At 33.4% G+C, this 22,846-nt stretch overlaps 1 long non-coding RNA gene across 8 annotated transcripts in view; it reads left to right on the top strand.

Moving 5' to 3' along the window:
* Positions 1-22,846, top strand: part of LOC148646213 (uncharacterized) — a 460,577-nt gene that overhangs the window by 253,561 nt on the left and 184,170 nt on the right. For all 8 annotated transcript variants that reach the window (XR_015927991.1, XR_015927990.1, XR_015927985.1 and 5 more), the window contains one exon: positions 15,903-15,974. This is a non-coding gene — a long non-coding RNA (uncharacterized LOC148646213). The remainder of the gene's footprint in view (positions 1-15,902; positions 15,975-22,846) is intronic.

Here is a 22,846-nt window from a genome sequence, read left to right as displayed (position 1 = left end):
AAGATGGGGCTGTTGTCATTAGAGTTCAGTAATTATAAATTCCAAGTGTCAATGCAAACAGTCTTTAATCTGTCTGTCTTTGCTACTGCTGAATGGGATCTGTTTCTGCAAAGGATTAAGGCTAATCTGAAAGCAGCCATAACTGATTTGTCTGGTACTGTAATTGAAATAAGATAATTATTCATCCTCACAACTAATTATTCCCCCCAAAAAACTAAGCATCTTGAAGAGAACAATTTAATTGAAACTGGCCTGATGAGTTAAAAAGCAAGAAAAACACAAGGGGGCAATTCTCCAAAGACCATTCAGAACTATTCTTATTTGTATATTTTTTCGGATTGCAGGAATTTGTAAATGGTTTCTGGTCTTCTTTTGATCTCTCTCTTTAAAAACAAAATCCCTTGAAGTTATTTTAGTTATATTTTATTAACTTTTTTTTCCTTTTGAAGACATCTGAAGAGTTCTAATGGGAGCTAGTTAGCTTTATGTTTTATGCCATGAAAGTCAAAATGAATGTAAACACTGTATATATATATATATTATACTATATAGTAATGTATGAATGTAGAATTATGCTTCAACAAGTAGGAGCTCGTTATTTGAATAGATACCTTTTATAATGTGGTATATAGAATCACCTTAATCGTTTATCATTAAAATGAACGATTCTTAAAATAAAATTGCCTAATTATTTTATGGATTTCAAGACAAAATTGTAGCATTAAATTATAAAGAGTGTCTTTAAACTCAGGGTTATAGCAGGTTGCTAATACCATGTTTATTCCCAAGTAATGTCTTTTTGGCTGTTGAGCAATATCTTTTGCAGTGATTGAGTCTTTTTAAACTCCTTATCCTCATTTGCTTTGAAAAAATACTTAAGTTTTATGAATATATATATATAAATAAAGTGGAATCAAAATTTATATATATATGAGTTCAGTGTGGGTTTTTTTCTGCACGAAAAATATAAACTTGTATTGTATTCCTGCCATTCTAGATAGTTAAAACACTTTCTAACAAACAAGTTAAGAGGTACAGATGTTCTAAGTTTTCCATAATTCGCAATAATAATTTTAATAGTTTTTCATTCATCAAAATCTGAATGTGTGTCATTCCGAACGTGTAGTTTCATCCAATGTTACACTGCAAATACTGTAAGTGGTTTTCTGAATGTGAAAATGGCACATACTGTATGCAGGAGGTACTGTACTGTACAATGATTTGAACTCACTGATGTTTATAAATGTAGACATGTTCTTGTGCATCTACAGGTTTCTAATCATATAAGTACATCTCTCAGGTTTCTAGAGGAAATATTTTTAGATTGAAAAATAAATCAACAGATACGTTGGATCAATACTATTATTATATTGCAATTGTGTCTTTTATTTTAAGAAAGTAATAGCATCCATCAGAATAAACTGTATATAAACTTATGGTAACATACTGGATGAGTGAAAGCACTTTATAGTGGTATTTAATTAAATCATATACCGAAAGTAGTAAGAAAATAATCATTAAAGTAACATTTTCTTTAATATTGAAGTACGTTGAATTTAATATTATTAGATATAATTACATGTATTTTTATTAATACTTATATAGTATAAATGGTGATCTTCCAAACTAATATTTTTTGCGTGTTCTATGTGGCAACTGAGATCTTTCATTTCTCGACTGCTTCTACTGTAAGTACCTCATAGTACAGCATTGGATATGCTGCTACAATGGTATTGTAGCATTATTCTGAAACTCACTGACGATTACTGATATAGAGCAACTACTCTCTCTCTCTCTCTCTCTCTCTCTCTCTCTCTCTCTCAATAAAAACAAAAAACTCAGGTGTTAGCTTCTCCCTAACCAATGATCTTATAGCCAAGGCAATACCAATGCTGATGTCTCTTTCTCTTCCTGTGAGCCATGCTCATTTCCTTAATGTATGGAAACATGTTTAAAGTGTCAGTGATCTGTACTGTATTTCTTTCATAACACTCCATGGTACAAAAATGGATGTCACTCGTGGACAATAGATCATGTACAGTAACATTCACATTTTTCTATTATTTCCTAAAAGCTGAAACCAACACTTTGCCCAAAAGATCTCATATTACGTACATACCCACTAGAAATCCATTAAAGTGTTCATGTTATGTTTTAGTACCTGAAATTTAAAAGCAGTACAAGATTACAAGGAATTAAAAATACTAATTAAAATATAAATAAATTAAAAAATTTCACCACTTGATGTACCTTACTGCTGTATTGTATTCTTAATTTCTCATTCTAAACACAGCACGTGAAGGTCTTTCAAACAATGTTCAATAGTCCAAAGAAATGAAAGCTGTTCCATTTATTTTTGTACTATGTTTCCTATGATAAAAATTTTATATTTAATAATTAAAGAGAAAAAAACAAAATAATAAATGAGAGAAGACAAAAATGAGGGAAATAGATTAAATGAGCTGCTCAATTACAATAACCAAAATGTAATAAAACACATTTTTAAAAAGTCTTAAACAATGTTTCCTTAAGTACATTTTTAATGTAATCCCGTTAATCCATATTGTATGGGCAGCAATAAAAGTCTTCATTGAGGTCTAAAGGTCTGAAGTTGCCTTGACCTTTTGAGATAGTGATCTAGATTTATCACAATCTAAAGGCTTGAGCTTTGATTGGATAACAAAAGGCAGGATTTTAAAGGAAGCTCAAATGTTTCTGTTTCTAGGGCTAATTCTGACACATTAAATTTTTACAATTTTAGTTGGAAAACTGCTTTGTTGTGACTTACCACACTACAATACCAAGAAGTCATTGCCTTCCAGATAAGAAACTTGGTAATACATTTCAGTGCTTATTTGGTTGTGAGAGGTACAAACTAATGAGGTCATAATTTCTGAATGTTTTTTGCAACATTTATACTTGCAAAAAAACATCAATGTTGGTTTAGCATAACAAAATATTGTAACTCTCCTATTAATATACTTTTAATTGAGTATTTAGCTACTGTAGAATGTGCCCCCTTTAAGCACACTGCCAACTACTACATGTGTAAAATACAAGTTCTTTGAGATGACATATTATGCAAGGGTGACTATGGGTTGTGTGGAACAGGCTGACAAATTGTATTAATTTATTTGCCTTATTTTTAATGTGAATTGTGTTAATTTATTCTGGGACAAGTTCTTAATGCATGTTTCCTGGCTCATCTTTCTTATTTTGCTTGCATTTCCATTTTGCAATGCATGCCTGTGGTGTCCTGTCAGGCATGAGATTGCCTACATACCCAGTGGATAATCTGCTGGACCTCAGGGACAGGCCTAAGGGACTTACTTCTTCTGTGTACTCCTGTTAGGGGCTTCTTACAAACCACTAGCACCTTTTTCTATGTGGAGTAGTGACTTGAATGTTACAGATTAATACATATACTAGGATGAAATACATCTGCTTTATTTGCTTCACCACAACTGAAATGAACTACGGTATTCTAGGAGTCTTTACATTCTTGGGAGCCTTTTCATGGATCCACTCCTATCTTACAATCATATACAGGTATATGGAGCTCTCTACTGTTTGAATCCATGGTGCCAAGGCTTTGGTTGCTGCAGTTCATTGATTAAATCATTATCACACAGTGCTTCTTTCCCAGCTCATTCTGTCTAAGAGTCCTTTATTGGAAATCTACAAGGGGTACAGTACCACTGGCAGGTGGGCTATGAAATGATTAGTGAAAATACTGTTGTGCTATACCATTTTTTCCTATTTTGTTTGCTTCTGAAAAATGTAAAACTAACAACTAACAAGGGGTCAACTATAACCCCTCCAACTGTACAGCAACATTCTCTCTAATGTGCAGATGTTGCTGTCAGACACTCATCCATGAATACTGTGTAACTGACTCTACTTTTTTTAGATAAGTCCATAGTGACTAATACAATCAAACTATGGTCTGCTGCGGGAAGGTGTACAAATCAAAACAGCAAACAAAAAAATTCCAAGGTTGGTTTTGTGCTATTACACAGTGCGTGTAAATGTTTTTCCCCAATGTTTTTTGTGTTATAAGTTACAACAAACTCCATGTAACTACCTTAATTCACTGAGGCTGTTGTGAAGGTTTTACAAGTATTAGTTAGCCAGAATGAAACTGAATCATGAAGAAATGCATTACGATTTACTTAGATGGACAGTTTGCAAATGAAATGCTGACCATATCCAAAGTATACACACATAAATAATAGATTGGAAAACATTTATTTAATGTTGTCTGTTAGGTGGACAATCAATATTTTATAATTATATGCCAAACCATTTTTTAAATAATTATATGTGTAATTAAACAAAACTGTTTTAAAACAGTTTTAAAAAAATGCCAAACTGGGCATTAAAATAGTCTAAAGTAATCATTTAGGTTATATTTGGCTAACAGTTCCTCTTTAACACCTGTTTATGCAAAAAACAGAGACTTCCTCTTACAAAACAGCTGTTTTCAGTTTTGTAAAAGCAGAAAATGACAAATAACTGTTTTGTAAAATGTGCAAAAGATTTAAATGCAAATCTTTTTTTCAGAGCTTACCATTGTCATTCACATTATGAGTCATTTGTCAATTGCAAATGAATCTTGTAAGTTTAGGAATGGGTTAAAATAACAGTTCCTGTTCATATTCTCTTTTGTATGCAAGTGCTTTACCATCCCAGTTGCAGGTGAATGTTTTATCTTAAATCAGTTCCTTGGTGTGGAGATAAGAAAGCATGCTGCCTCTGTAGTGCTGGTGACCGCTTTATCTCTAAAAAAATGTATATGTGGTACTGAAATGTGAGGGGAGGTGACTGGAAAAACATAATTTCTTAGGAGTTGACATCAACAACAGTCAGTTCCACCCTGACTGATCCCAACTGTTACAATCTCCATGACTCTTGGGGGAATATTTTAGTTAATTGCAAAATTTTGATTGACAAACATGGGATGCAATTAGTAAGCGCACACAGTTTGAATGTGCAGTGATCTGGATCTCTAAACCAACAGTTCTGAACTCTCACAGCGTGATCTGCAAGAGGGAGACTCCAGTGTTTGGGCCATATGGTATCTTTTAACTTTCTGTGTGGATGTGAATTTAATGTACTTTTTTATTACTATTATTATTACTAACCACACATGTGTATTTCCTTTGCTTTCTCACAGCATTCTTTTGTTTCTACACCAAACTTTCTCGTGCGATAAGACAATTGTGCAGACCACAGTTTAGAGTATAAAGATATTTTCTTTAAAAGCAAAATGCATAAATATGCATGATATTGTACAAAGCAAATTGAAGTCATTTTGAAAATGCATTCATTTACATATTTTAAAACTATTTTATGACTTCCCAAGATTAAAAATAGTATTCAACACAAATACCAACATTTTTAAAAAAATCTTTCATTTTAGTAATTATTGATACAGTATACTGTAACTATATTACATGTTATAATAACTATAACTTAAGTGCAACTTATTTTGGAAATATTTGAAATCCCAGACTGTATAATTTAAATTCTGCAGTTGTATGCATTAAAAGAATTGTACTCTATTACTGCGGCCTTCGGGGTATTATTGTCACTGTGTATTGTCATTATATGTGTTAACTGTTTTTCTATTGAAGAACATTTTCTGGTTTCAGATTTAGGAATAAGACATTTGGAGGAGTGTAAATGGCGCAAAATTACAAAAAAAATAAAATAAATGTCATAGTCTTATATATAATAAGAGTTACCCTGTTAGTGTGTGATGATTGCTACTGTTTTCCTCCGTATGGGCGGTTTAATTGATGCTCACAACCAGGAGTCTTGTTTAAGGAATTATATACTGTTTTCGTCCACCATAGAAGTACAGTACATTCCCCTCACAAAAATTATTTACCTGGATTCAGCCTGGGCTCAGCTTTAGTCTTTGAGAGTCACTCTTTGAAATTCTACCTAAGTCTGTGGTATCGAAACTTTAGCTAGTTGTAAATGGCACTACCTTTGGACCTTTTCAAATGTCAAATGGAAATCTACTGTACATGTAACAGCCTGCCTAAGGTTTTATCAAATTCTATGATTCTGGCAGAATTTTAAGTCATTTTGACATTTATGGACATTGTTGTTACAGTATTATTTAGGGTTCAGACTTTTCTGATGAGATCTCATTTGTTTCAGTATACAGATAATAATACCTTATTAAAAATAACATCCTCAGTCTCATTTGTACCTTGTATTTTAATCATGGTTGAAAGGGATTACCAAAAACATCATGCAACTTAGATCCAATGTTCAAAGTTCAGACATTTGTAAGCACTGCTGCCAAAGTGAAGAGGGAAAATAAGCTAGAGTGTCACATAGAGAGTCTATCGTTCCTTTCCTCTTTAATCAAATGTTTCTGTCTCTAGAAATGTTTGTAAATCACAGAAAGTTATAATACCCGATTCTACAAGTTTGTCAGGTTCGAGCTCAGGTCATGGCAGTATCCACCTATGACAACGATTCTCCATTTGGTGACTTACAATTAGCAGAGCTCCAGGGATCTCTGCGCTTTCTGGCAAACAGCTACTCTTGTGACTACTGGAACCCAAGTGCCAGCAGTGACGTCAGTCAGGGAAGTGCCGGTCCTCATATCAGTGCCAACTATTTTGTCAGGAGCTGTGGAGTTTATATTTGTCAAAAGATGAGCCGCTTGATGAGTAGGTGGGTCAAAGGAGCTTGTCTGCCCATTCTCATTCTTCCTGTAGTCATGCTGTGGAGCCATTGCCATGTGCATAAATGTAAAGAAAAAGCTAGCAAAAATCTAAATTTGGCAGGAATAAAATAAAAAAGTAAAGATTCAGCCATTCATTCGACAACTGTATAGAACCTTCATACATGATATAGTCATGATCAGAGTAGGTGGTCTAAAGCCTAGTCTGTAGAATGGTCTGACATAATGTACTGTACATAGTGTCAATCACCTGTCTTTTTTATTTTGTGTTTTTCATGGTAATTGTGTAAGCAAGTGTTTTTTTCTCAATTCAAACATGTTTATCTAGTGGGCAAGGGAGGCATTTTTTTGCAGAATCAGGAATTCTTCTAGATTTGGATTGTTTCTTCAAATTATCAATTGTATGATGTTAATAACATTTCATTTCATTATGACTTCAGAAGAAACTGTTTTGTTCTGCATGTAATTAGGGTTAAATTAGGTAAAAGCCTAATGCAGCATTTTAAAAAAATAATCTGATGTACGTAAAGAATGTTTCAAAGGCATTTGCTTCTTCATTATGCCCACAGACTCTGAATATTAGCACTACTAAAATGTCTTCATCTTTCTGCATATTTTATTTTTGGCAATGACCTGTCCTTCTATCCCTGCCCCCACCATCAAAAATAGCCTTGCATTACCTATTGCACTGGGTGTTGCTAAGGTTACCCACGCCAATGCTCAAATTATATTGTAATACTAGCTTTCGATCTTTGCTTTGTGATTGTATTCTGTCCATCTCCAGCCCTATGTCAGTTCATTTAGATTTACATCAGGTAGTAAATTAAAATAATCACTCAGCAAACACTCTAGGCTCAGTTTTCTCTTTCACTCAGGAGTTGTGCGAGATGCTCGGAGCATTCAAGCAGAAAATATTGCTGTCTAGATATTTGTCCTCAGGGTGATAAAGGAGGCATTGTCTTGGGACCCGCTCAGGCCTCGGAGCTGATAGTTGCTGTGCATCGCAGCTGTGAAGTGTGCTTTGTTATGTGTCTGAGGATTAGGGTTCAGGACCTTGTTTTTCTTGAAATACCAGGCTGATCAGAGCCGCATATGTTCAGGGGAGAGCAGAGGTCGATGGTTCTCTGTCCACATTTTTACCACATTATTCCTAGCCAGAACTCAGGGAGAATGCCCTGCAGCTTCATGCACCCCTAGGGGTTCAGGATTCGTATTGTTCCTATTATTCAAAACACAGTATTTAACCTACAAACGTTTAAAACAAAACCAGGAACAGCTGTCACATTAAAGCTAAACAATGCTTGTAGTAATGGCTGAAATACTGTAACAGAAGCCACAATTTCTTGTGCATGCTTGCATTTTTATGCAATAGCAAAGAGCAATAACAAACGGCATGCATTTTAGATTCCATTCATCTTTATTTGCTTTGTTTACTATATGCATACTTTACGGCACATGTATGCACATTCAATGCAAACAACCTAGCATATAAAAATCTGCACATTTATACAGATATACTGTATTTGTGTTTAACATGAGAGTACGTCCATTACATTCTATATGTACAAATGCAAATGTGTGCAGTACATGACAGTCTACATGTCCAGAAGAACGACAACAGCTTTCTCCTTTTGTGCTGCCTAAATTGCAGCAGAGGGGACAAGTCATATCACAGAAATTGTAAGTGAAATGAAGGCGAAGAGCAGCAGATGAAAGCAGCAGGGGGCAGTGGCAACACCACTGCTAAAAGTAATGAGGACATTGCACTTGCCACCATATTCAAGGATTGTGTTAATGTGCAATCTGACCTACCAAAAGATTACAAACCTGTGCCGAGAGGTGGGCCTTTCACTGACACGTTTAGCCATTGCAAAACAGGTTGTTATCCATTAATTAATTATCATCTGCTCACCTAATATTATTATCGTAATGTGTAATACACTGTCAGCACAACACAACATCCATATTCTAAAATAATTAAATTTCTGGACATAGATATATTGTATTTTACTTTGGTCTGATGAGTTTTTCTTTTTTGCTGAAATATATTTCTGATTAATGCTGTTTGACTTTGTCATTCTTGTTATTTAATGTGATTATTGCTTCTGCTCTTGGGGAAAGTCAAGCTTTCCCTTTGAGTAGGTATACTGTATTTGTTTTTTTTTTCTAATGTAAAATTAATACTTTGAAGTTACAAACAGATGTCAATATGGCATTAATATCCCTTTAATTAGAGTTGAGGTATCTTCTTACTACAGGATTACAAAATAATTGAGTTCTCAGTGTAGCTTTATATGTGCAGTATGTTTTTATACATTGATTCATTGTGCATTGTTGATCATCCCACTGGTACTTAAGCATAGGGCTTGTGACGGTTGTGGTCACAGACTCACTATTCATAATATAGCCTGAAGGAAAAGAATGAAATCATGTATTCTGCTCGGCAAACAGATAGTTGTACAGCTAATTAGCCTGTGAAAGGTGGAGGAGGTCTTTTAGATCATAACATCCAAAGATTACCACAGGAAGGGCATAAGGCAGCACCATTAACTAAACACACTTCTATGACACAGAATCTAATCACAGATCCAACATATTTGTTTCCTCTTTCTCATATTTTTACAGCTACTAAAATTGGATCTGCTTCTGTCCTCTTTTCTTCCAGGTCAAACATTATGATTCCACCATGTCAACACTCAGACAACTCAAAGATCAAATCTCAAGATGTGTTTTTTACATGATGGGTTTTAAAACATGAACATGTGTGAAATTTTTAAGCACATCCTATGTAGTTTTTTTCATCAGCTATAAAAGTATTTTGAGATAGCTTCTTGATATCATAGATGCAGAATATCAAAATGTCTGAAATATACAGTATGTATATTTTGTAATTAGCAAAATAAAACATTATACTGATAGTCTTCATGTCTGCTTCATGGCAGTACACCTTCTCTAATGAAAAAGACCTTTAGCAGACAGGCCAACAACAGCAGCTGAATATGGACTCAAAAATATTAACTTTAAGAAGTTTTTCAGCTTCTTAAAGCAAATGGGCATCATGGGTCTTACTGTTTCTAGTTAAGCTGTATGCTTCATCTTATTAGGGTGAGTTTATACAGCTCTCACTGAAACCAGTTATCGCATTGTTGTATTCGATTTCTTTCTAGCATGATGGCACATTGATGAACTGAAAGTTCTTATTTTGGTCAACCATTACACTCACAGCCAATTGAAGTGGCCACACTGCTTATTTGTAAGATATCTAAATCAACATTAATGCTAATGTGTTTGGAAGCAGTTTATAACTATTTACAATCCATTTTTAAATTATTAAGGACAAAATCTGTTTGGTGCTCTATTCCTGTGACCATGGCATTAGAAATACAGGATCTATAAAGAAAAATGAGAGAGAAACAAATTTTACAAAGGAATAAAAACAACGAACAAACACTTTCATTAGTCTGTGAAAAAAGTCTCATCACAAAAGAAATTGAAGCCCTTTGTTCATAAGCATTTCAGTTATTTAGATATTTCCCTTATGGTGAATGAGATTCTCAAGGCAAGATTTATCCTGATGAGACAAACAAGAATTAAAACACCATATGTTCTAAAATGCTACCTTAGTAGAGCTCAAACATGGTATCATTTCTTTCAGAACAAAAATGGCTAGCATTAATGCTTCATTTTTTTAGAAGGCCTGGTGGCACAGTGTATAAAAAAAATAAATCTGTCAGCTTTGGTGCCTTGGTTTGAATCCACAAAAGAAATGAGTATGCTTGTCTCATTTTAAAATCATTCTATAGCAAACAAAGAAGTGCATCGCAATTTATACTGTGCCAGGATTGTTTTTATGTGAAAGGAAAAGTAAATGCTTTTGCCTTTACAAATTCAAGATAGTTTTCTTAATAAACTCCTATAACCCTCCTCACAACAAAAACACACGTACGACAAATGGGGAGAGAATATGTTTGTGAATATGTTTGTGTAGGAGAATACAGTATATGCTCACCCTGAGTCTCTAGTGCTTTAAATGAATAAACTGATTCTGTTTAGAGATATCTTTTTAAGAAAGGTGAAAAAAATCCACACATTTTTTGATTTGTAGGCAAAGTGGAAGTTTCTGACTAGAAAAAGAGCTCGATCTCAATCTAGTACTGTATTAAAGGTCCCATTCCCAGTTGCCCCACCTAACAGAGTTAATTGTGTGTTTTCAACCCTCTATTGGAGGCTAATTTAGCTATAGATTGAAATGAAACAGCTCTGGCCTCAGATTTTCTGGCAATCAAGACTCCAATTTGACTCTGTTTTCTCAGCAGACATTAATGATTCTAAAGCTAATATTCATTGTTTGAAGTGACATAGCAGCCATGGCATTTACTTAACCTTTTGTCTTATGTACAAGTCTGAGTCAATGCGGAATCTACTCTTAATTAATATCTTTTCTTTTCTACGGTACCATTATTTCTTGAATATGCAGGGCCAGTCTTGCCCGCATGCAAATATAGAAAGGGACAGACATATTTTCTACAATAAAGCTTACATTTTTTTCTTACAGTAATGATAGAAAAGATTTCTGGACAACTATTATTTCACCTGCAAAAGCTTGAAACAAAGGATTTCTATCATTAGATAATTACATATTTACGGTGCTGTATGTGCCTTTTTATTCCATGGAATGCAACACTTTATAACCTCACTATTGCACGTCGTTAGAAAATTATTTTTGTATTTAAAATGTCCTACTTGTCTTGTTACATTAAATTAGCAAACCAGTCATATGGGTGAATTCATTTTTAGAAGTATATTTTCTCTTTTCCTATGCTTGAAGCCAGAGTAATATTACATATAATATAATGACAAAGTTCTGGATACTATAGTATAGGTACCTTGATACAGTACTGTATATTGGGTATTGACAAAAAAAAACATACTTAAACAATTCTAAAATCCCAGTGATGCTGAACAAAGATGTTTGCAAGTTTCGCTTATTGGCAGAAAAAAACTTTGTGCATCAAGTAATTGTATGTAAATATGTATTATTTTATATATAAAGTTGCAAATATTATTATAAGTGGAAGCACAATGTAACTAAGCAATAATACCCAATACACAGGGCATAGTAATAGATAATAAACCTTTAATGAGAGTTTAACAGTGGGTTTGTTTGCCAAACTATCCCATTCTTCTGATGACCCTATGGAGGTAGAGAATGTATAAGTGTCACTTAGAGCATGGAAAATATTTTTGTATCCTTGGCTTTGATGCATTTTAGGTCTTACTTTATTTCCAATATATAATCAGTCTATCTGTCTATCAGTCATTCAATCAATATTCTTCTTATTCATATCGTGTACTGGCTCAATGAGACTATCAGCAGAGAACAATATGACCCACTGTATGTCAATGTATATCTGAACACTTGAATAAAATGAATGTTCTAACATCCACTTGGGAATTTCTTTGCTGTTCTGAAACCCTTTTTTCTATAATTCAAAAAAAAAATCAAATACGACAAAAGATCGCATACACAGTGTTGCAAAGGTCAGTGCCTTCTTAAGTTACATCACATCCGAGTTTTTAATTATGTATTGCTCTTATTATTTGGTAACAAAAGAGGCATTTTTTCCATTTTATTTACAAGTAGGCTATGTGCTTGTGAATATCTGTTTCTTTATATTATGTACTGTAGCTGACATTTTGTGGCTTAGAGGGGAATAAGTAACTATAATTCACTGTGACTCCATACAGATGTTCTTTATGTTACTTCCAATGCAGAAGTGAAGTGTCTACCATCAATCTTTTTTTTTTTGGAAATGGGAAACTATCATGCTCATGATGATCCATTTTTGGGCTGAAATATGATTGTCTCTGCAAATACTGCATTGTACCCCATGTAGTGAAGTTAATAATGGATCACAAAACCATTTCAAGAAACCATAGCACTACTTATGAATATATTATCATGAGCAATATTTATTATATAGTATTTTAACCAAGCACATGTGATTTATGCATATAACTTGGATCTTCAGGTTTTTGAATTAGATGTAACCCCGTTTGTGATATAATAAATTTGTAGTGGACATTCCTTATGACAGAGAATGGGAAATAGCAAGTCTCATTCAAAGTACAGTATGTCCTAGTTGTTAGAACAGTTTCTATTTGAAAAACAGAATACTTTTCAACATTTTGGATTAGAAGAGCATTTAGTCTGTTCTACTTCATGAATGAAGGGGTGTTCAATGTTGTAATTCCCCATTGGAACTCCTCCATTAATAGTAATTAGAATTAATTCGTTGCATTTATATAGCACTTTTCATCCCAAAAGACCCTAAATCAATTTACATATAGAAGAAGACCCACTTTATCCACTTTAGTACGCCCAAAACTGTCTTACACAGTCAAATTGGTCAAAAGAAACAAATTACAATATACTGTTTTTGATGATGATTTAATAGCAGTGCTTCCAAATGCAAGAAGAAACAATAGAGTACATTGATCACATAACCTTTGGACTACTGCAAAAAGAGAATAAAGTTAATATGAACAAAATTTCAGCGTCCAGACAGAATAAGTGATGGTGACCCCCTAAAATAAGAGACAGGAGCCTCACTTTAATTCACTTGATACATTACAGTATAATTATACAGTCATGGCCATAGGTGGGGTGGAAAGCAGTGACCGTTGATAAAACAATAAAAGGGCAATTAAAATGTATTCAAGTATTCCAGTTCAGAAATGATTACTATGGCAACAAACAAAAGAAAGAGTGATTAAAGGGGAGTGCAAAGCATGATTTCAAAGCAACCATTGTACTCAAATGTCTTAACCTGTGGGCGAAATGGTTCTTTTTATGCATGTATATGGTGTGAAGCTTGATAAAGGATCAAGGTATCGTTTTATCAAGATTATTCTAAATAAAAACATCAATATCTACATACATATTTATGAATAATGGATTGTCCATATAATATTGATAAATGTTGTTCAGACTTATTTAATAGAAATATGTATTTATTGTTTTTATGTGATGAATGTTGCCATTTTATTGTGGGTAATCTGCTTTTGTTTGTTTTGTGTTGAAGTGCAAATCATTGTTCCACCTCTGTAAGCATAAGAAAATTTAAATTTCCTTTTAGATTAATGAGTTCCTAACTGTCATGTACTGTACGTATAATGTAACACCACCCAGCTCAATATTGATTCATTTTTTCAAAGAGATATTTCAGTCCTATTTTGTATTTTATTAACTTTTTCAGTTTAATTCTGGTTTATTATTCAGAGCTTTAAAGAGGGGTTTCTTCTGTAGAAAGAGAAATTCTTCATCCCTTTCAAGTAATAACAAAGTCATTCCTGCTACTCACTAGTCTGTCTGCAGCTGTAAAGCTAATCTGATATCATGTTTACATTTTGCTGATATGTAAGTGGTGTAGTGTTTTCATGATTCTGAAGGGTATCAAATTTAAGCTGAGTAAATTGAAGGATGTAATTAATACACAACAGATGTATAAAGCAAGGAATCTCATGTTAAATTTGGATAGATAGATATTGATGAATAAAAAAATATTAAGAGATTGCTTTCCTGTTTGCTTTAAAAGGTACTGGATTACTTACAGTAAGACCAACTTTGAGCACCACATCAAAGTTTGACAAGGTATTTATAGTGATTAACTTATAACTATCATGAAACCAGCTCTGCATGGTATACCTATACAAATTATTAGAAAAGTTTTGAAGTTCAAATGTAATCATTGTTATAAAAAGAATTCTTTCCAGTGCATTTGTAATCCGTGAATGTCCATTACAAGAGCTTATGTGGAGATGTACAGTAAATCAGTAATTCTCCATAGTAAATTCCCTGACAGTGCTGCATATTTAGATTTAAAGCAGCTCCCTCAGAGCCAATGCTTTTGAATCTTACTAAATGTGCAAAAGGTCTGGAAAACAGTGTTGAGCACCTACAGGTTCCAGTTTTTTTTCCATCTGTCGGGTTATGTCCACCAAACTTTGGTCTACCACTTGCATTCAACTAGGACATTTTCTGACATCCAGCCATGAAACTATATAACATAGGTCATAGCCTTATGCCTGTGCCTCAAGCCCCTTCTGCATTTTCCAGACTGGTTCAAATGTATCTGTGCTTTGGCTGACTGTTCAGAAGCTCACTGCAGTGTTCAGTATTTGCTTTCAGACAGTACACCAAAATATCATTCCAAGTTTCGTCTCCTGTTCGTGGCCATTTCTAGCAGTCAATTGGATTTTCAGCCTGATCCATAAATCCAGGTCACATTGAGATAGTTGTTATTTTGGAACACATCATTAAAATGGTTTAACTTGATAATATATGTTAATTTTTTAATGCCGACCTGGTTAAAGTAGACGGGATTACTGACACAATATCAGTGCTGCTGGACAATTTAGGGTAATTTTGTTGATTAAAAAGCATATGCGAAATGAATTTAAAATGTTTAAATGCAAGAAAAATGAAGTGAAAATATATGTTCTTAAAATATCTCAAATCAATTAAAAAAATAATGTGAATAGTCTAACATTATGCTGTATATTAAAAATGCATTCTGTATCTGATATTTATTTTGCTTAATCTGTTAATTCATTTCAGCACAAATTTATACACCTGTCTAGACTCAATTGTTCAGGAATTATAGGCACACCACTGTAAGTGTCCAAGGGATAGCCTTCTTGAGATCTTGATAGACTGCTTTACTGTATGTTTTCAGATGTTTGAGATTTTCAAATAATACACTTGGCTACTGATTACTAGACACTACTCCCTATTGCACAACAAAATGAGTTATGCTTTTTTTTATATTCTACTGAAACGTTTATTCAGGTGTTTCCTATTCTTAAGTAAGACAAATCCCAAGTTCAATATCAAATCTATGACAAAATTATCATGTTTGATGACAAAAACGTTTTTGATATAACCAATAGAAATATCACTTAGAGCAGAGCTGATCAATTGAACATTACTTGGAGGTTAAGAGAAGCAGTTCTCAAGCTCTCCATTGTAATTAACTGTGGCTGTGTGCACACATTTACAACAGGTATACAAGCCAATTGGAAAAGGAAGTCATAGCTTTTGAAAACGTTTATCAACAGGACTATGAGTCGGTTTAGGCAGCTTTTATTGCAGCAGAATGAGAGGTTGACTATAAATTGTTTTTGTTATTTTCAGTCTTCCTGATGACTGTGCTTTCCAGGATTTAATGGACCTCTACAAGATGGAAGACACGGATAAACAATGGATGTGAGTGAAAAAAAAAACATCTATACTTTTTAATTTTTGTTGTTGTTAAGATATAGTACCTTTTCCATTGCTTTTGGTATCATACCTTGGACTCACATCTTTCTGTTGTTCTAGAATTTTTTCATTGCATTATAATATTTGAAGGCTATTGCGTTTATAAAGAATAAGGAAATTTGAGGAAGTCAACTTCCAAGATAAACATAATATTCCATGCAGGTTACAGGCTACTCTGTGATCTTGTTTTAGCCAGTGTGTCTTTAAGATGGCCTGTTGTCTATGAGTGTTGTGGTCGTAGGACTTTTGAAGTTTGTGTGACTTAAGATAAAACATGTATATAACCTAACTCATGTGGGTAGCTGTGTCAGCATGCGTAGGCTGCAAAGGAACAAGTAATAGGTTTATTCCATGCTGAAAAAAAAGAAGAAAGAAAACACAACGTCTTCTCACACCTGAAGAAGGCTTCACGGCCGAAACATTGTGTTTTCTTTCTTCTTTTTTTCAGCATGGAATAAACCTATTACTTGTTCCTTTGTAATCTAACTCATACAAAGCAATTGTATTGCATCAATATTTGCAAATTGTGATAGGGTGAAATATAGTGAATATTTTAACTTATCTTCATGAATGAGCATAAATACCAGCCTTATAAAATACTATGAAGTGGTGATGGTACAGTAAGTGATAAATATCATGTGACATGTTAATGGTATTTGTTCCAAGACATCTGGGAGTTGTACAGAAAAAAGTGGGAATATGCTCTGACATCATGATCCTCTACGTGTTTGCATAAACTTAATCATGATTAGGGAACATATATGCAGTACTACAATCATTCTTTCCTTATGTCTTGTTGAAGGTGAACACCATAGCAATTAATTGTTCTGGATTTTAGTTTTATAGCTTATTCATTGACCAAAGCACTTGGAATGGTTTGTTCTAACCATTGGAATCTAAATTAAATTGTCTTTATCTCCTGCAGAAAAAAAAAATTAATTTGTTAGATCAAAAAAATATTTAATTTTTAAACACATCAAACAAACTTTTGTTCAGTCAGGGTACACTGAGGCAGTTTCTTTTTTTCTTAATTAAGAAAGCATTCTATTATTAAACTAGATGAAAAGGAAACATCAATTCAAACAGTACAGTCATGTTCTGCTACTACTAATCTTTTGGTAATTATTTTTTAATTGAATCTTTTGAACACAAAAGCCCTGAGCAGATGCGTGTATTACTTTAGTCCCACATCACACTCTGTACTGGAGATGTTCTTCAATGTACACATAGCGGGTATACGTTTTAAAAAAGAGCAGAAAAATGAACAGCAGCAGCATTTTAAGAGATGAAATTCAAACTACTTTGTAAATGGAAAAGCAATGTAACTTTATAACATTGCACAGTTCTTTTAAAACCAAAATATGGTGAAATGTTCTATAGTGCATTCAAACAGAATGATCAAAGTGTTAGAATGCTACACATATATTCTTAAAAGAAAAAACACACAATCAATTGCACTCTTTGTTGTTTTGGTGAGTTAGACTGTTAGTTAACAGTAAGTTAATCTTCTGGTAAAATTATTTTAACCATTCCTTTTCACAAAAAAAGTCAAGAAATGAAAGTTTATTCCACCAATTTTGCACAAAAAGCATCTTGATAAGGTTTTGTTTAAATTTTTTACCAAAAAAAAGTAGTTTCTAGAAATGTTTTCCTTGACTTTGATATGAGCAGTGATGGTAAGGCAGACTTAACTTCATACACCTCAATAAAAATGATTCACTTTTTGGTTAAAGGGTACACTGAAAAATATGCCCAAAAAGCATACCTATTTTTTAATACTTAAAGGGTTTTCTTCGCTTCTTGAAATACATTTTATTATTTAAAATTTTAGGTGAAAAAAATGTTCTGTATTATCCCCAGATCCTTAGAAAAAAGGTTTATGAAGAAAGTAAGAAAATGTACAAAAGGGCTTCTTTAAGGGAGGTGAAGATTAAATATGGTTCTTATTTAAATCTTAGCTCTATGATAGACTATATGTACCATGATCAAGTACAGTGAAAACAAAGATAAGCCACTGCAGATCACATTAAATGTGCATTATAAGCATGGTTACGACACAGTAAACGGCAAAATGCCTCTGTATCAGTGTTACTTACTCTCACAGCAAAGGCGGCTTCATAATCATAGCTGTCAGCATGAATTTTAAAGACATGATTTATTTCCACTCAAAAACAGGAGGTTATTTCCCTTACCTTATTCTAACACATTCAGAATTTATACTGAGAGGCGGCAATAATCACAGTGATATTGCTCTCTGTGTAGGATTTTCTACAGTAATCTGTAATAGCACGTTGTCAGGACAGATAAATGCATTAAATATAGTTGGGGCTCAAGTTTAGTTCGCAGCTGCAAAAGAGAACTGATACAAACCATCCCAAACAAAGATCATCCAGAGTCAAGTTAGGGTATACAGTAGTTGTTGTGCCATTATATCAGAACTGCACCTAGATCACATACAGTATAGTAGTTTGATGAAAGAGTTGCTCATTTTATTAATAAATAACATATTTTGCTTGAAATCATTAGATTTAGGTAGTGAGCATGGTAATTGACTATTCAGGATGAGTTGATAGGATGTGAGATGCTACTTAGTGCAACTGAAGAGTTCATTACTTTGAGATAATCAGTTGACTTCCATGTTGTAAGGTGAAATTTACATCTTTCTATAGAAAATAAATAAATAACCTTTGGAAAAGTCGCACGTCTTTCATAAGAATCCCAAAAAGCCTGTCAGTAAAATTAAAGGTATGTCACTATCTTCCAGCATACATTGCAGAAGACTATAAACCTGCCAGCCCCTTTGATGAAATAAAAGGGCTTTATTCATGATTCATGTAGGGATATGAGGTTATTTTTATTCTGTCAGTACTCACATAATCAGAGGAGGGCTCAGGAAATGAGAAGGCAGCCTGACAAAGGGAACCCCTCCAGGGTATGTTGCCCCCTTTGTAATCTCTTCAATTTTAAGTAAGAAGACAAGATATGTGAGTGCCAGGCCTGCTAAGATACGCCACTAATGTTAATTATCAGGCAGATATCGGATCACTAAATTTCAAGTTAATGCAATAATAAAAACAACAACAGGTAATTTGCCAATATAAATATACTGTATTGATAAAATCTACAAAACAAAAAAGGCACAAATATCTTGGGGCCTGCGCATTTATACTATTTTTCTTGTATATTTTGGATCACAAAGTTATTTTTTATTCATCAAGGCTCATGTAAAGCACAGTCCCATAAAAAATGAATGTATCAGCACATTTTATTTTATTTTTTTTATAAAGTAGCTTATAAAGAAAATTTATCTTTATAATATATTGATGTCTACAGACACCAAGATGTAACCTCCAATGTACACAGGAAGTACTCTTTCCTAAATTGTCTTAATGTTTTTTCTTACAGTATCACTAATACTATTCGGCCTGTTGCTTATTATTTTTCTCACAAATGCTGATTGAGGGTGATTTAAACGTATGCTTTGCAGTAGGCCCTGCAAATTATCTGTGCATTGAAATGGAGCTACTCAATTAGTTTTTGGATATTTGTGGCAACAAAATGATGGTAAATACTGGAAGACAGTTTCTGGAAGTATGAGGTGAATGAATACTTACATTCTAATTGCCTCGGATTGAAAGATTCTGGTCTTTGGCAAATCCTGTAATTCTAGTTGTTTTCTCAAAAATAAGGTTCCTCAGAATCCCTGTCACGTTGTCTCTTCTCAGCTATCAACTTTGCAGTAAAGTTAGGCATGGAATGAGCAGCAGACCAGATCCAGAGCAGCATATCACAGCAGTGATCGGCCAGTGACAAAAATGAACCCAAAAGGACCCAGAAATTTGAAGAAATCAAGCTGAATATAATTAAGGAAAATAATATAAATATATTTCAGCATTCCAAAAAAGGTGCCAAACAATTGCTCCTCTGTCAACACTTGGTCAGACATTACCATCAGAAGAGTTAATTACACCACAGTAGGCACTCCAGTAAATATGTTGTCAGTGAAGTGGCTAAAACTAAGGACACTCACCACAGGTAGCAAAAAAGCACTGGAAGTACCCAGAGAAGTACTGTACAACATGTGTTATTTGTTAAATTATTCATCCATTGATATTAACTCATCTGATTGTCCCTGTATTGTATGCCTTAGGCTGTTACAAATAATAATGAAATGATTCTTTCCTCAACAAACTAAAGTCATTTTGAAGTAGTAAAACAACTAAAAGAATGTCTAAATCAGATTGTGTTTCTCGTTCTAACTGCAATAAAATACTGCAAAATAGAGTGAGATAATTAGGTATTTCCTCCCTACAGTGCAAAGTATGATTTGCATGATTTAAAATAAGATGACATCATACATGTCTCATAATCTGTTCTAATGTTCTTCGTAGGTTTCTAAATCTTATCAAACATTTAATACTGAAGAAGCAACTTTTATATCTGCATTATTGATATACCAGATGTAATTTACACAAGTAAGATATTCCAGGAAATCTCTCAAGTAAGAAAAGCTACCTTTAGTTCACTGACCCCACCATATTATCTTAACATGTTATATTAATTCAAAACAAAAATCAAGTCCTTTTTGTAAAGGTGAAATGGAAACTTAATAGCTTAAACTTCATTTATTCTTACATGGTCTGTGCTGTTTATTACATTACCTGGCTGTTTAAGTACCATCTTTACTTTACATACTGTATATTATTAAACAATTAGATGACATGTATTTTAATTAGTAGCACTTTGACAGTTAGTAAAAAACATCAGTGTAGTGAGAGTCATCAAATTTGTACATACTGTACATGATATATTTACTGTAGATATGCATAAAACTGATAAAGGCTGAATATGAAAGTGTATTATACAAAGAAAGTGTTTGTACAAAGTATTTATAGGAAAATATCATGAAAATATCTCTTGAATAATACTGTGGTTGAAGATGACTCATGGATATTGTCATTTTGGCATGCCATTCATTTTAAAAGCATAAAAATACAATGTGTACATATATATGTACTTACAGTATATTTCACTGGCACTCCATCTTAAAGTTGAGCTTCGATTAACAATTCTTAGCATTTGCACTAAATTTGTATACTGTACCTATATTTTAGGCAAATGTAGAAAAACTTCAAAATCATGATTATTTTCTGTGTAGGACATTAGGGTGGAAATATATTGATTCTAATAAAATTTCCCAGAACTTTCATTGTTTTTCTTGACTTATGCTATAAATGGAAATTGCACCCCATTCTTCTTGAATGTATGAGATGCCCTCCTACTCCTCACCTGCTCCCAGAAACTATGAACAGTTTACGTAACTATGAGAGGTTTCTTTCTCTATGTTCAATGAAGTCAAGGTCTTGTCTCTTACAAGAATGTTAAAGATATCAAAGACATTTTTCATTGGGCCAAATAGTACTGACCTCAGACTCTTCAAACCCCTCAATGACACTTATATTCCCACCTCTACTTTACAACGTTATAGAATTGAACAGATTCTTTGAAACAGCTGTATATAGTCTGATGTCTACCCTTTTTTGTGCTGCATTGAATTTCAAATACAAATGAAATGAACCAAAATCAAAACACTCCAGGATTTCTTTTCTGTAGTTCCAATTGAGGTAATACAATTGAAAAAGCAAATCTAAGAAATATGGTGGTTGCTAAGGATTTTTCATAGCAAAGATACTTCTAACGGTAGTCAATCAGCTAGGAGATGCTTTTATCTGACTTTTAAAAAGGTGTGATACAGGTTAACACAGTAGGCTTCTCAGTGTCTTTATATGTATGTTACATATGTATGTTAAAAACTAATAGAAAATGTTGGCACTTGAAAATGCAGTGGTATAGAACCCAAAATAATGTAACAAGATCACTTAGACTTTTGAAACATCTTGTTTCACAATGTTTAACAATGTTTGTCCAAATAATTTGCTGGAGAAATCCCTTCTATTTTTGCATCGCCTTTTTTTGTACTTGGAAAAAAATCAATACTGAAGACATTGCTGGAGGCTTACATATTACATTTTGCATAAAAGTCAGACTTAATTTGACTTTGATCATCATTTTCAGAGATGACTCACTGTAACAACTATCATTAGTGAAGGCTCATAAAAATGAGGAACAGTGGAGAACTGCACTGAATTTATCTAAGGTATAAATACAGTCTGGGCAGGATACTGTTAATGCTAGTGATTCATGAAAGGAATATTTATAAGTACTCAATATAGTATGATAGATTTAAAACTAAAATCATTAAATTTTGGAAATCTCAAAAACTGAGCCAGAAAACTGTACTGTACATAATGAATATGGTAAAAGGAAAGAGTGATAAAGTGATAAAGTACAAATGCTGACCATTGTCTTTTGTTTATCTCCAGTAGAAGTGGTTCATTTGAAGATTTTCATCTGTTCTGTCAATTACATTTGCTGAATAGTGTTTTAATGGTTTTGCAAGTATGTCACAGACTTTGACGGTGCACATGATTTACAGATTCTTCGAAGAAAACTTAATTCTTAAACTGTCAGAGACAACCAACACAGTCATTCAATCACTAAGGTACTCTGCATTTCTGTTGCATATTTTCAGGAATAATTCATTTTCTATGTATGCTTTACATAAAGAGACCAACGTTTTGGGTCCAAAGTAGGTTATTTCATTAAAATATTACATCTTGGGGATTGCAGGGGGATTGCACTCAAGATTGTGCCAATGACTGTGGCTGTGCTAAGTTAGCAGACAGTAACTCAGATTGTAGTAATAAACACTGGACTGCATTTAATTTGCTACACTGTGTACCACTGTTGTTTAATCT

Source organism: Lepisosteus platostomus, chromosome 17 (assembly GCF_059453375.1).
Source record: "Lepisosteus platostomus isolate fLepPlt1 chromosome 17, fLepPlt1.hap1, whole genome shotgun sequence".
Taxonomy (NCBI): domain Eukaryota; kingdom Metazoa; phylum Chordata; class Actinopteri; order Semionotiformes; family Lepisosteidae; genus Lepisosteus; species Lepisosteus platostomus.
This window is presented reverse-complemented; position numbering and strand designations above follow the sequence as displayed.